Source organism: Nuphar pumila, chromosome 2 (assembly GCF_984573655.1).
Source record: "Nuphar pumila chromosome 2, dmNupPumi1.hap1.1, whole genome shotgun sequence".
Lineage (NCBI taxonomy): Eukaryota > Viridiplantae > Streptophyta > Magnoliopsida > Nymphaeales > Nymphaeaceae > Nuphar > Nuphar pumila.
In genome coordinates, this window is record NC_143250.1 from 124,672,592 (window position 1) to 124,689,070 (window position 16,479).

Sequence of the window (16,479 nt, forward strand, 5' to 3'; positions counted from 1 at the left end):
TTAATAAACTACCTAAACAATGGGCCCCTAAAATTTTTTTGGGCGCAGGGGCCCTGAGGCCCAAGCCTCATTGGCCTCTTTACAGGTCCGGCTCTGGGTGGAGCTCCGACTGTTTTACAATTGGTGGTTGATCTCCATGATAAGGGAGGTCTAATAGTCTTGCAGATCAAACGAAGGTATCCTCAATGGTGGTGGTGGTGGTGATGATAAAGGAATCGAGAGGTTGGCCCTCATTAATTTTTTGCAGGTTCTAGTTTTTGAGGGAAAACAGAGGCGAGGAGGTAGTGGGAAGGATAATGCATTGGCCGGACATGGGAGGGTATCTGGCAGCCTTGCTCCGGCCAGCACCCACCGCCTGAGTCCCGGCACCACCGTCGGAGCACCCCCCTCGGTGCAAGGAGAGGGATGGGGAGAGAGAGAGGGAGAGGCTAGACCGTCCAATCAATTTGATCGAACGGTCCAGGTTTTAGTGAGTATGTTTGGCTTGTTTTTTTAAAGGGCAGGTTTTCATTTCTATATATATAAAGAGAGAAAAATGGGTCTATGCTAAATGGATTGTTTTGCTCTTCCAATATTTTTTTTGCAGTTCCAACCTGGGCATGGTCTATATATGTACAAAGAATCCACACCTGGATCATGTGTTTTTCACTAAAGAAATGATATTTGGAGCCTTGAAAATTTATAAAGATTTTGGTACGTTGATTTTTTGAACGTTATAAAAACCCACCCATGTTTCACACTTCAAGAGCTGAACCTTATAAATGGTCAGAATTTAAAAATAAAATGAAAAAAGACCTGAAAAATTCATTTAGCATGTATAATTTAACATATTTCATTATATATATATATATATATATATATATATATATATATATATATATATATATATATATATATATATATATATATATATATATATATATATATATATATATATATATATATATATATATATATATATATATATCAAAGGCATAAAGTCAGACTTTCTTTCGTCGAACACGTGCCCAGCGCGCTGTCTGATTATCTGATTTAAAGGTTTTGACCACCACTAAAAGCCTGGACAGAAATAAGGCTTTTAGTGGTAGTCGTGACCGTTGCTAAAAACTTTATTTTCTTTAAAAGGGTATGATGCAAACGAGCAGCAGCGTGCATGCATCCGATGTATTGTGCTATGCCCTTCTCATATATATATATATATATATATATATATATATATATATATATAACACTAGACATATGAGTAATGGGTCCGAGCTAAACCGCGTTCTAAATGGGTTTTTCAGTGCTTTTTATGTAGTTCTGGCCCTATAAATGTGTTGGGCATGGTTGATTTACTAAGAATCCACACCTGGATCATGTCTTTTCGACGAAAAAATTATGTTCGGAGCCTCAAAAATTTACAAAGAATTTGGACGGTTGATTTTTCAAACTTTATAAAAACCCACCCATGTGTTGGAATCAAAAGCTTTAAAAGCTTATCCCTATAAAATAAAGTACATAGATCGCATCTGTACGGTCAGAATTTAAAAATAAAATGAAAACCTTATTTAGCACACAGTTTAGCACCAAATGGGTTTAACACCGACCCATTACTCCTGGACAGACATGGCATATCAAAGTAACTCCTACCACACATTGAAGAGATTAGAGAGGTCTGATTTCACATCAGGCATCGTTTGGGCTTCTCCTTTGCCCTAACCATCAATCCATTCTTGATGGTCATAATAACGGACGGCTTGGCAGAAACAGGATGGTCTTCCACCACATTGATCTCAAAGTTCCTTAGAATCTCAGCAGCAGCATACTTCATCTGAACAAAGGCCATATCTTTACCAACACAGGTCCTCGGCCCTCCATTAAAAGCAAGAAACCTAAATCCATTGTTTTCATGCTTTAATCTGCCTTCATCGTCTAGCCATCTCTCTGGCCTGAATTCAAGACAATCTTTTCCCCATACCCATTCCATCCTTCCTACTGCAAAGATAGTATACAAGATTATCATTCCTGGTTTCACAACATCTCCACTGGGAAGTACATCTTCTCTCACTACTCCCTTCTGTCCTATAGGCACTGAAGGGTACAGCCTTAGGCTTTCACAAAGTGACGCATGTAAATACGCCATCTTGTTCAAGTCCTCTAATTCAAAATGGTCGTCCCTGTGGCTCTCTTCAAGTATCAAATTTTGCTCTTCCAATATTTTCTTTTCCACACCTGGGTTTTTAGAGAGAAGCCAGAAGAACCAACTCAGCCCGGCACCGGAAGTGTCGCGGCCGGCAACCAAAAAATTTACAGCAGTATCCCTAAGGAAAGCCTCATTGTCTGACACTAAGGCATAAGTTGATAGTAGATCTGCACTTGCACCACTAGGATGCTTGACCTTCATCTTCATTTTGATTTGTTGAGAAACAAACTCATTGATTACTACCATAGCATTAGCCAACTGCCTCTCTTTACCAAGGTTGAGAAGGCGAAGAAGTTGCCACCAGCACTTGGGAAAGACATAACGATACATTACGGACTCCATCACATCATCCATTGCTTTAGCAAATGGCACTGAAACAAGCTCTTGGGAAAGAGAATTCAGGCTCTCCCCAAAGATTGCCGTGCATGTGCTATCGAAAGTGAACCTTAGCAGCAGATCTTGCATGTCGAAAGCCGAGCCCGAGCGGGCCAAGCTACTAAGCACTGGCAAAAGCTGGGACCATACTATGTGCTGGGTAGCCCTAGCCATGAATTGGCGAAAGGACTTGGAGTGCACAAGAGCGTTTGCCATCTTCCTCTGCTTCTTCCACGACTCCGCATCGGAATTGAAGATGCCGTCGCCCATGAGATCCGAGAATATGCCACGGTAGTCGTCACCCTTGGGGAAGTTGTCGAAATTGGACTTGAGGATGTACTCTATGTTCCTGGGGTCACATGTTGCCACAATGTCCATGTTGGTGAGGCTTGGTCCATGGAAGATTGTGGTCCCTCCGTTTATGGTGCACATGTCGGTGCCCCAATCATACAATCTATGGATGTTTGGAAGCATGGAAGGGAGCATGCCAAGCAGTGGCCAACTTTTCATTGGTTTGTCTCTTTGTGTGATGTAGTGATGAATGGAGAAGAAGATGAGGAGGGACAGACATATCTCAGGCCACCTTAGGCTCCCAAAGGTTTCTACAAACCAACACCAAGGTGAGCAGGAGTACTCCATCTGTGCACTTTGCAAGGGATATGGCAGAAAGCCTACGCACGGCACAATTTATTAAGAGATATTGTAGGATGGTCACGATAAGGATCCTTCTTTCTTTTGTCATTTCTCAAGCCAAGCGATAGTGACGCAGATATTCTTTCAAAAAAATAGTGATGCATATAGTATCGGGCTAGCAACTTGTGCATGAACAATGCACAAGAATTTAAAGATCCAATATTATATATTAACTCGAAAGATTGTTACATGGAGATGGAAATAACCAAAGCTAGGGGTGAAAACAGATCGGATATAGACTGGATCGTGCTTGATTTGAATCCTAGTCCAAATTATACGTGACATGTCTAGCCAAATCTGGTTTTAGATACGAATGAGATCTGATGAGTTAACTTGAACCCGAATCCAAAATGTATGTGGCAGATCGAATTGGGTTTGTTAAAAGAAGATTGAAAACAAGCTCTTTTCATATTAAAATTTCTAATGGATTGAATTTGATCCATATCCAAAAGCAAAAATGTCGGATTCATATTTGAAATCTAACTGAGCTCGAACCATAGACAGCCCCTATAGCCAACTTGAGTTCATGATCTTTTCATGGGTCGATTTTGTGCATAAAGAGTAGGTCCAACTGCACATACAAACTGTCTTATTGCAACAAGTTGGTGGTCCACTTCATGGTGTCATGAAGTGTGCGTGGGAAGCTCGCATGACCACTCCTCTCTTATCCCGAAAGCTCTAGGACTCTTAAGATTGCTCCACCTTTCCGAGTACTTCATCTTGATTTTTCATCCTGGGAAAAGTCTGACACGCCAGAAAAGCATGATCCAATGACTGGTTTCTGCTAAACTAAATATGTAGATCACTTCTAGATGGTCAGATATGCAATATTAATAATAATAATAGTTAAAGTTTTTCACTAGAATTTGGAACCCATGATGGAAGCAAACATTTCTTTGTTTGGTAGAAAATGTTGGCTACCTTCAGTGTGTTCCAAAACCGCTAGTTGGAACTCAAAGGTAAGGTCATTTTGAATATATCTGATCCCATGGATATCTTTAGAATTGTCAAAATAGTAGGAATCAACCTTTAGAACTTAAGATGCTCTGGGATGGTGGCGATGAGGATTGCAGTTTCTTGACATAAAAATATGATTTTTGTGAGGGTTGAAAATTCGGCATATTGATCCTTTAACATCTAGAAAATCCGATCTACGTATAGAGAAAACCTGGTACAGAGGTTGGTTTCTACTAAACGAAATATGTATATCACATCTGGAGAGTACGATGTACAGGTAATTAAAAAATTGAAGTTTTTTTTACATGAGGGGGTTGGGCACACACGAGGGCAGAAAACATTTCAGCAAGCCTGTTGCAAACTTGTAATCAGTTAATACTTAGAAAACCATAACAGATGAGGATTTTGCATTATGGATCAACCTTCAATTCAGTATATATAAAGAATCTTCTCTTCTATCCACATCTTATCCCATCCTTCTATCACATCCATGGCCACAACTCTCACAATTATAGGCAAGTAGTCAACAAAGTTGAGTCCATATGGTGGACCCCCTCCTATGTGGGCTCCTTTAGATATTTTGGATTCCATTATGGGATGGACCCCAAGCTAAATAAGAAATCCAAGGGGAGTGGAATGTCCCCTCCTACCTTTCCAAATACGTTCACTCACCAAAAGTCAAATTAGCCAACACTGTTCCTAATTCTATTAAAAGACTAATTGGCTAAGATATTTAAATAGTTTTTATAACTTGTATGAGTCTTAATTAGCCTAGGATTTTTACATATGCATACAAAAATTAAGGAGATCTAATTTAGAGGAGGAGAGAAAGATTCCTTGTAGGATTAGAAAATCCCACAAGAAAGCTATAAAGAGGGAGGTTCTTCTCCCCTCCCACACGCCCCTGGTGTAATCTCTCTCTCTCTCTCTAATAGACTCTTTCTCTCTCTTTTCTCTCTTTCTTCTTCCTCCCTATCACACACTCCTCCCTTGGAGAAAGTGTTGCAGTTGGTGTAACTACATCTTGGAGGTGCTTATACATGGGAGAATGTCTGGTTGGTGTTCGTGGTTATGAAAAGTCTTTTTTTTTTTGAATTTGACTTAAGTACACTCTAACCATGAGTGCATGTATGATGCTAAGGAGCATAAACATGTTGGGATATGATTATCAAATGCATATATATATATATATATATTATGGTAGAGGTAGAGACTGATGTTATACAATCCATAGAGTATTAAAGTCTCTAGAACTGTTTTTATGTAAATCATTTTTGGAGTTGTATCATAAATTAAGTGATTTTTTTAAGAAAATCATTTTATATGATTTTTTTTATCTATGTTTTGTGTTAGATTCAGTCATGAACAACATGTATTAAATTAGGTTCATGTTAGATCCAATATTAATTGTTTATGACTCATTTAAAATCCAAGAATAAGATCCATATATGTGAAATTGATTTTTTAGGAAAAAATGTATTTTATTAGGTAAATATGTTGGATATTGTATTTGATACATGCTATAAATTTGATCTTTATATTTTTAGCATGCCTAGATATGTACATGCATGTATGTGATGTATTTATGTTGAATTAAAATCATAAGAAGCATCATTTTGATGTTTTCTTTATGAAAATCACAAAGTTTTTTATATGCTCTATGAAAATACATGTCTTGTTATTTTTATTTTGACAAGTTTTAAAAAATTTTATGGTTATCCAAAATGGTGATTCCAGAAATTCTTAAATTTTTTTATGAATATTCTAAATATGTAGGAGCAATCTAAGAAAAAAAATTGAGCTCATTTGAGTTACAGATTAAGAGATACAACCTCAGCAAGTCAAAACAGAATTTCTGTCTTAACAAAAATTCTATGTAGGCTACACATTTTTGTAGATTTTTAAGATTTATAAATAATATTTTTATGTGTATTAGTTTATATATTGAAAAACATATGATAAAAATATTGTGTTACAATTTGAAAATTAAAAATCATGGAAGATCAGTCCCAAACCTGAAATTTTGGAACACATTCTGTCCAAGAACAGAAATTGATTGTATTGCGTGATTTTTAATTCAGTGCTGAGAAAGAGTTTAAACTTAATTCTTTTTTAAGCTTGTTAAATATACTAAGCTAATTACAATAAAAATTACAGAATTTATTTTATTTTATAAATTCGTTGATTGATGTTTCTTCGAAAAGACCAAACCGAACAAGTCTGTTCTGTGAACAAAAAAAATGTTTTTCTCACCGAATTATTATTCTCTAATCTGAAATGAGCTTGAGTCTAGGTTTTTGTCTTAGATAGCTAACACATATGTGTATCAATAGTAAAAATCTTAAATTTAAATTCATTATATACAGGTCATGGTAGAATTTCTATGGACTGAGAAATTTTGTTCATGTAGTTCCAAATTTGAAATTAGTATTTGCAAGCATGTCATGGTTCTAAAAATGAATCGGTTGAACATGGTTGGGTTCTAGAGGTAAACCAGATGGGTATACAACCTATAGGTGTACCATATATGGGTTTTTTGAGGCTGAGCACATGTGCCAACACTTGTGAATAATTATTGAATGTTATTCTTGAACTTTATGTTATAATGCCTAAATGAGTGGCATGATATGATGACATGCATCATGATACGTTAAAATGTAGCATGATATGTTGATAATGCAACATGATATAATGATATACAACATGACATCATATGTGGTTATATAGTTCTATATGACATATAATGTATGCATGCAGTTGTTGATGCTCACTAATAAGCTTGTGGTTCAAGGGAATCAATGTGGCGTCATGAGTGCACGAATGTGTATGACATTTATTGTAAGGCATGAAAATTATTCATGCACATGGGATCACTCATGAATGAGCAAGGGGTTGATGAGAACTCATGCGGTGCTAAAAGTGTATCAAGTTATGAAAATAAATGATACATACACACATAATATTATGGTTATCGCCTTCACATACAAGATGCTCTATTGGTTTAAAGACATCGGAGCATACTGAATGAGTTATGAACATGTTTGAGCTAATATAATTGTTTAACTACCAGGAATTGGTAGTATGATGCCCATGCCATGAAAGACAACATGAAAGTTACCTTAGTGGGGTACTTGGGCTATTGAGCCATGTAGTGCTAAATAATTCACAACACATGTGATGAATGTGAATGACAGTCTTAATAAAAATACCCAATAACTCATTTAGAATTGAGCTTACCTTAGAGAGGGTAGGTGGTACAAAACTTTGATAGACTGTTATTCATTTTTTAGATCAACAACATATCATGGACTCTAGTCTTCAGAGTTAGGGGACATACTATCTATTTATCTTAGGCAATAGGTCCATGTCTTTTGTAAAGGTTTAGGATACATCCTATTATTTTAGTGGCCACTGGTGGGATTTCTCTCGGCATTGGACTGCCCTCAATGGATCTATCTCAATAAGTTACTCATGAAAATTATGCACCAGAGTGGTCTCTTCTAATTCGTGATAGTGCTTGCAAGTACCTGCAAGAATAGTAAAAAGAAAAAAAAAACCTTACACTTGAACATATTTATTATGGAAAAACATGCCTTAATAATTCAGATGCATATTCATGTACTTGTTCTTGTTATGTGGTACATTGTATAAAAGCATTGACTATGCATGTTTAGTTAAATGCATTATAATTATGTGTTATATAGATGTTCTTAATGATATATGATTCCATATATTCTTAGTTTTCGTACATGCATGCATAGTTATTGTGTTCCTATTGAGACTTTATGAGTCTGACTCCTATCTTACAATTTTTCAGGTAATGAATAAATAAGCTTGAGCAATTATGGAATATTGCGGGTAGTGGCAAAGAACTAACAATTTTGGATCTAGGATTAGTCTTGATTTATAAAAATTTGTTAATTTGTCAAACAATTGCTTAAAGGCAATTTATTTAAATTGATGAATGGTTTCAAATTGATTTATAATTATATGTATCTTTTATGTTTCAGATTTAGATTTTTTTTGTTGAACCAAACTACGAGTTGAACCTAGAACCAAGTCACTACAAGAAAAACATGGATTGACGACAGACGATATCCGACGCTAATCCATCGCCAATCCGTCGCTAAAATGTTTAGCAATGGATTGATGATGGATTAGCGTCAGATATCATCCGTCATAATTTTTTGGTCGCTAATTAGTGATAGAACTTATCTGTCGCTACTTCCGTCGCTAATTTGTGATGGATTAGCAAATGTCATATTCCATCGTGAGTCCATCGCTATATAAGCATTGATTTGGTTTTGTGATGAATTATATTCTATCGCTAATTCTGTCAATATTTTAGCGACGGAATACATTTTGTCGCAAAATGTCAAAAATCCATCGCTGAATATTAGCGACAGATAATATCTACCGCAAAATTTTTAAAAAAAATTAAAAAATTAAAAAATTAAAAAAAATTTAAAAATTTTAAAAAATTTAAAAAAATTTAAAAAAAATGAACTCAAACAGACCTGAAATGTTGTCTGTCTACTGGGAAATAGCAGCTTTTGGAGAATCAATTATAGATGTAGTGGTGCTGGCATAAAAAAAGAAAAAAAAATGAACTCAGAGTGCTAATGGGCATGACATCTATCCAAGATGACACTCATTACTGAAAAGTGAAACTCATACAAAAACTGCACCTGCATTGTCTTATTATAGATGCTTATGCACAAGCCTCACTATTTTCCTCACATGAAAATATTTATTTAACACATCCGTTTGAAATTGAAGAAATTGGCTATCTACTATCTGTAGAAAAGTTAGGATAAGAAAATCAAAGACTATGAATGTCACATAATAGTTGAAAGTCTATGTCACACAGATAGATTTTGGCCCCCCATCATGTCCCCTTAAATACCAGTCATATTGAAAACGTTACAAGAATGGTTGTATCCCCATATCCAAAGCCTTATCCATGTGACAGCTGGTAGCATTTGCATTAGTGGCAAGACCACCTAAGTTGGCAATTCCAAGTCTATTACATCTACAAAATGCAGAAAGCAAATATGACCCATGTCAAGAGGAGAATCAGGCTAACATGTACTCTTTTATGTGCCAATAGAGAACCATGTGCAACAAAACAAAGCAATAGAAGGGCTTTAGAAGCATCCAATATTTATTTAACAAGAATCAAATGTTCACTAACAAATAAAGCACAGTTAATGAATTACCATCACTAACAAACCCATAATATGAAACAGTCATGCCAAAGTGTATTGCACCAGTCTCTATCCACTTTACAACAAAAACATCTATAGTTGTCAGCCCCCCCTGTACATAGCAAAGAAAGAGAAGTAAAAAAGTCAATTTAAGGAAAGCATACTCATCAGTTTTGAAGAGAAACAATCTAATGGGACACTTCAGGATAGGCAAATAAACAATAATATGGAAAAGGATAGTTCCCTATTTTTCAAGTGTTTCTCACAATGGAAAGAACCATCAGAATCGATGGCACACCAACTAACTGTATGGGTTTGAAGGAGATGAGTTTTCAAATGGCAGTTGAATTATAACCTTAATGGTTATTCTTATATGGTCAAGAAACCAAACAATGTTAGAGAATCTATAAAAGTCATGTTTAGTGATTACAAGCAATAATGAAGATAATAGTCAAACAATTTGATGGTAAAAATGTATGCTTAAAGAAAAAAGCAAATGCAAAAGCACGACAAAAGGAGGGCAGAGACCCTAAATCAATAATAGCAATTAATATATAGAAAAAAAGTCTTTACTGGTCTCCTTTTCATACTTCCTTCAACATGTAATATGTCCCCCTTTTTTTTATCATTATTGTTCAAGGTCTAAAAGTGACTTGCACAAACCATCTCAGACAACATTTCTTGATTATCTCTCTCTTCTTCACTTTTTCATTTTGAAAAGCAAAGGAAACCTTGTATCAAAATGAATTGGACAAATTGTCAAGGTGCAACTCAGACATCTATCTTCACATATGCATTTCTACCACAAATTGTATATCTAGTAATTTCTTTGTTACTTGCCACTTCACAGTATAACCGTATACTTCAAATTATCATATTATAGAAAACACCCAGTTAATTGAAGCAACCAATTGACGTACGACATGCAACAACAGAATTATTATTGAATGCATTGTTTTCGTCATCTAATACTTTTAAAATCATAGTCGCCAATGTCACTCTCAACAAGGTATTTCTTGGAAGTTTTTTTTCAAAAAAAATATCAGGAAAATAGCAGAAGTTTTAAATTTTGAACTGCCAGAAAATTCTCAAGAAAATGCTCAGCCTCTATCGACCCACTGAAAGAACTCAGTTGGCAGGGGCTCAGCCCCTGCCGATCTGCCAGAGAGCGAGTGGCAGGGGAAAAGCCCTCTATCAGAAGGGGGTGCATGGCAGGGGCCGAGGGGTACCGAGGTCGTCGAGGGTGCACGGAGGTTGGCGGCAGCTTCGATTGCAGGCGACTGCTCAGAAGAGGAAGAAGACGGGAGGCAAAGAGGAGATCAGAAGTGGCCGATGGTTACACAAAGGGGGAGCTCACCAAAGGTGGTCGGACGGGGGTCAGTCGCCCGGTGAGGAGGCACCGATGAAGCTTTCTGAGCAGCGACAACGGCGATCGAGGTGACGAGAGGATGTCGGGCATCGCCGGCACATGCAGGGAGATGAGGAAGAAAGGCGAGAGAGAGAGAGAGAGAGAGAGAGAGAGAGAGAGAGAGAGAGAGAGAGAGAGAGAGAGAGAGAGAGAGAGACGGCGATAGGGAGGTCATCGACGATAGAGAGAGAGACGACGTAGGGGAGAAGAGCGAGCATAGAGAGAGGGAGATGGGGCACAGAGAGAGGCATAGAGCATGAGAAAGAGAAGGATCTAGGGGGTTACCTGAATGACTATGACGTCAAGGCTCCGACGATGCTGCGAGGACCGGTGGCAGGAAGCTGGGTCGTGTGGCACAGAAGAGAGAGAGACGAGGGAGGAGAGCAGGAGAGGAGGAGAGAGGTACGGCGCTGAGAGCCCACCTTCACCTCTAGTGATGCTCTTAAAGGGCTCAGGGTGGCGATATTTGTGGAAAGCGAGATGAGAATTTTGCTCCCTAAATGGGTAGTTTTAAATCGAAAAATAGGGAAGAATAATTAGCGATGAAAAATTTTTGTCTTAAAATTCATCGCTAATTAGCGACGAAATTTTTTTTGTCGCTCATTAGCGATGGATTTTGAGTCAGAAAATTTTCATCGCTAATTCCACAGCTAATTCTAATTTTAGGAACGGCTAGTTTTCTCTAGCTAATTCGTCGCAAATTTGCGACGGAAATAATCCATCGCAAATTGTCATCGCTAATTCACGTTTTTCTTGTAGTGAGTCCAATATGGGAGTTGGATCCAGTCCCATGTTGTAGTAACGTACATGCAACATGCTTGCAATTTCTAACCAAAGACCAAAATAATTGTTTATGATGTATTTTGATTTTTCTTGATAAAGAGTTATTATCTTTGGATGTCTCTTTCTCGAACTCAGTTCTAGTGAGCTATTAAATGGTAATGCTTGCGCATAAGCTGACACCATAGAGTTTAATCCTGATAGAGCAATGTCATAGATAAGACTTTACGTAAAAAAAAAATTACATATTTTTGAGTTAAAATTTTGGGGCGTTACAATGAGACTTTCTCACGTACACTTCCATTGTTTCATCTCTTGTTGTATCCCTTACTATCTGATAAAAATTTATCAACCTTTAGTCGAATCTGGTGAGAGCAAAAAAATTAAATTTACTCCTATCTGATTTAGTCATAAATACCTAGGTTTTAAATGTTGTGAGGTCTTAATTGAGTACATTAGCTAGTACTTTTCTTCTTGTTCTAAAAAATTCAGCTTAAAACTCTTCAAATACAGGATATATCAAGTAGATAAATTCATATTTTTTCCTCTCTCTCTTTGGCACACTTGCGCACACACACAAACATGCACAAATGCACACAATGCTGATGTTGTTGTTTGTGTTTGGCAGGAGAAAACTCCTTTTGAAGCCAAAGCTGCAAAGAAGAAAAGTGAATATGAGAAGCTTGTTTTGGCCTATAACAAGAAAAAGGCATGGGCTTCAATCCATTCTTTGCAGTTTCGTTCATTTTAATGACTAATAATTGTCTGGTTCTTTTGCATGTTAATTAATGAACCGGAGCTGTTCTATTTCACAGGAAAGCATGGCTGATGAAGGGGATAAAGAGTCTTACAGGTCAAAGACTGAGGTTAATGAGGATGAAGAAAATGACGAGGTAATGGTGTGTGTGTGTGATCGCGCATGCGTGCATGTGTGTGTTGAATTGCGTATGAATACCTGCTTCAGAACTTGAAGCATTCAATTGTCTCATATTCTAAAAGTTTGCAGAATTGGTGTTTCTCACATGTGCTTTCTTTTAAACATGATTGCTGGCATTTATGCAAAAGCATTGACCTATTGTTGGCAAAAGCCATTTGAGATACATTATTGACTTTCTATTCCAATTTATACTGATTTCATTTTGAGTTTAATCCCAGAGTAGCACCAAGAAAATCCATCTTCCACATGCCACAACTAGGAACATCAACAGGAAACCATGGCACACTATCCAAGAAAACTTCATAGGGAAGGACCTGTTAATGGGGCATAATATGCTTTCATAAAGAGGACACTAGTAACAGGAAAGCACATGAAAAATGAAAGTGATGGCCTTCAGTCTCTACGTTAAATGGGCTGATGCAGTTTTTCCTGTGTGTTGTGTGTGCAGAAAAATGAAATGCATAATAGATCCGCTTCACTCTAGGCATGTAAATCAATACTTGGTACCCTTAACTATTGAAGAAATAAAAAAGCTTCTTAGATCACTATACCAAATATATGTACCAGCTATCAAGAATCATTGTCATAGTACTGATCCTTTTTTCTAGATCTTTCCTTCACTTGCTTCGACCTAGTGCAGTCTTGGACTCAATCAGCCTAGGTCTAGAAACAAAATGACTGTATCTTAAACCAGTCTTTTATTGTCTTGGCAAAACTCTGTTTATCTATGATTTGTATAGTCAAGACAGACCTGGTTGATTCTTGATTACACTGCCATATTGTTGTTTAGAATTGTCTCAGTTAACTGGGACAAATACTTCTGTGATTAAAACCACGTCATAGACTATGAGGGGATATTTGACTAGTGGATTCTTACTATAAATACTTTTTGTGCTTATATAAATATATTTATTTATTTCACACAACCCAAATGACACCCTTGGACTTTATATTGTAAACCAACTGATAAGCCATGTCACGGGGTATTCTAACTTAATTACCCTCGTGTTGTTTATTATTTTATCTAGGCTGCTTCTGACTTCTGATCGAATTCTAATGGAAAAGCGGCTATAACAAAACTAAGTTGAATTTCTGCTTGGGGGAGAGAACAACGTTGAATTTGACAAAAGAAAAAATTAATAAAGAAAGAAAAAGGGGAATTGGTTCTTTGGTGTGATGTGTTTCTTACCTTTTTGCTATAATCTCTCAAGATGGGTGCTGGAATTGAATGGTAACAAAGGGATTAAATGAATGAGCGAAAATAAAGTAGAAGGGTGTTGTTTTGAGTTTTGTTTGTTCATTTTGCAGGGAACCAAAGGGTCGAAGATGGTAAATGCTGAGAAGCATCGCAAGAGCTTTGTGGACGTGCTGAAAGAATACATATATTTGTCGTGTAATATTTCGGTGGATGATATTGTTGTAGCTGAAGGGGCGGAGAAAGGTTTGGTGGAACCATTCAGCCGGAAAGTAGATACTGTTGTTCCAACCTTGTGAAAAATGGATTTCAGAAAAGAGATTTCAAACCTAGAGGCACGTTCTTAAGATCGCTATCTTTAGAACTTCAATCGCCCCACTCCGGGAATTCCAAAGATGCGAAAAAGGGTTTTGTTACGACTGAGTTCCCAAGATACAACTAGGTTTGAACCTCAAGAGAGTCACTGCTTCGCAAGGACAGATAATCTCTACCACACTTTTACTCAGCAAGCCAAATCGAGAAGAAGGAAGGAGAAGATTGGAGAGTCAGAAAATTCTTGTGTATTCAAAAGACGAAAATAGAAGATATTTATAGACTTTTAGAGAGGCCAAAACGTTTTGCGATAAATGAGATTAATGGCCATAAATCTGACGGTTTGAAAATAGGACGAAAAGGTACCTGAACGGTCACCCACATTTGACTGTCAATCAAAGGCCTTCAAAACCGTCCAACAATCACAAAGCGCCATAAACTCAATATAAATGCTATTAAAACCTTTCAATCGGCAAAATTTCTCAAAACCAAAAATCCAAAACAGACATTTGCGCCTCATAAGCACCTCGCACCGCTGCGAGCGTGCGAAGTGCACCATCAAAATGCCACATTGCGCATCTTGCGCCCTTGCGCATGAACGACGCTTGTGCAGCAACGTCCGCAAGCCACCCCAAGACACAAGGCTTACCAAAGTAAAGAATAGAGAACAAAGTCTGTATTTAAACCACTCAAAAAACTGATTTCTCTTAGATATGGGACTAAACATTTTAAAGCACTTTTGGTGGAAAAAAATCACCAATTTTAAAACTTTCCTAACAGATACAACTTTGGATTTTCAAACATGAAATTGCCGATAAAATCGGTAGAAGGATGGAGTTCCGATCTTGAGACGTGACTGGACATGATTCAAGGAATATTGGCTGCCCTCTTTGCTTAGGTGTGTTCGATCGGGTGGGTTGCAGTGGGAGGATATGCGGCCTCTTCACAGAGGATCGGGACCCATCAGTGGGAAGGATTCTTGGTAGGGAAGTTCAGTGAGGTGTAGTTTACCGCAACTTGTGAACAGATTTAAGCTGGTGGAGAGTGGATGGTGGTGCAAGGCTTGTGCAACCTTTAATGGCATAGACATGGTGAAGTGCTTATGGTGTTAATTTCAAAGGGACCATTGTAACTCAAACCTCTTCTCGACACCGATTAGGAAGAATATGCAGAACTTGGGTTGGACTAAGTACAAGTCCAAAGGTTCCATAAAAAGAAAGAAAATACAGCAAATCAAATCGGCAGTGGGAAAAGAGTAAGGTTGATTGGGTATGCTCAAGCTGTGCATACTCAAATTTCTGAGTTGTAGAAGATGCCAAGCGGTAATAACAACCTCGCTAAAACTACCAAGGAAGGAGGGGGTCAAAGGAATGCCGCAGCAAGACATCATCCAGGCGGTTTCATAACCGCAGGATTCATCTTTTTTTTGCTCGATTAGTTGTGGTCTTCCTGGTTCTGGGAACGATTGTGGAATCCAGTCAAACCATACATCCTTTTAGTATCTTAGTAGATCTTGGCCAAGGCTTCCTTCTTGTCCAGCCGGGAAAATGTTCACTGAAAAAAATGGCTCCCAACCGGCAGGCGACTGGACAGGGAAGACAATCATGGGTAGGGATGGCAGTGGTCCGGGGCAGGGGCGGGGGACAAGGTCTCCACCCCCACCCCGTTTCAAAATCTGAACCTTCATCCCCGCACGGGGATGGATTTTAACCTCCATCCCCAGTCCAAACAGGGTGAGGCGGGGCAGGGCCCGTTTCCCCTTAATCTATAGTCATCCCTTAAAGGATTGGGGATGGTGCGGGGCTAGATGGACAAGGCAGGGAAAAACGTAAGTCCATCCTCGCCTTCATCCTCGCATGGGGATAGATTTTAACCTTCAACTCCGCCTCCATCCCCGTTTCATGCCCTTCAAACGGGGCAAGGTGGGGCGGAGCCTTGTTGTCCCCCGGTCCACAGTCATTCCTAATCATGGGATATATGGTGGGAAACATGTATCTCTAAAATCTTATTATAAGCAACCAATCAGGTCAAGGCATTTTCATTTGGTTGGGAGGCTCAATGAGAGGGTTAATTATGGTAGTTATGCAAATATGTCTAACCACCCTCATCAGCCAATGGAATAGAGTCATATCCCGCAAAATAACATTATTTAAAGATGGCAATCTCATTGGTAACGGATATATATATATTTTTTTTGGAGGAGATGGCGATTTTCTGAAACCATTTAAGGGCTGACACGTGGATCTTCAATGATGTGTAACCTATTCTTCTCAACATTTCAAATTCCCTCAGCTATTAAAAAGGTAATGAATATGTCAGTTTTTTTATTCCTTGAAATTTCCTCTTTTACAGGTATTCTTGCAAATGGAGAATTGGGATTTTAAGGGGGAGACGCTGACTTGGCTCCACCACCACAAATGGATAAGGTGC

General features: G+C 37.9%; 1 pseudogene; it reads right to left on the reverse strand.

Moving 5' to 3' along the window:
• Positions 1 to 1,663: 1,663 nt before the first annotated feature.
• On the reverse strand, positions 1,664 to 3,199 carry LOC149847007 (cytochrome P450 86B1 pseudogene; annotated as a pseudogene).
• Positions 3,200 to 16,479: the final 13,280 nt, after the last annotated feature.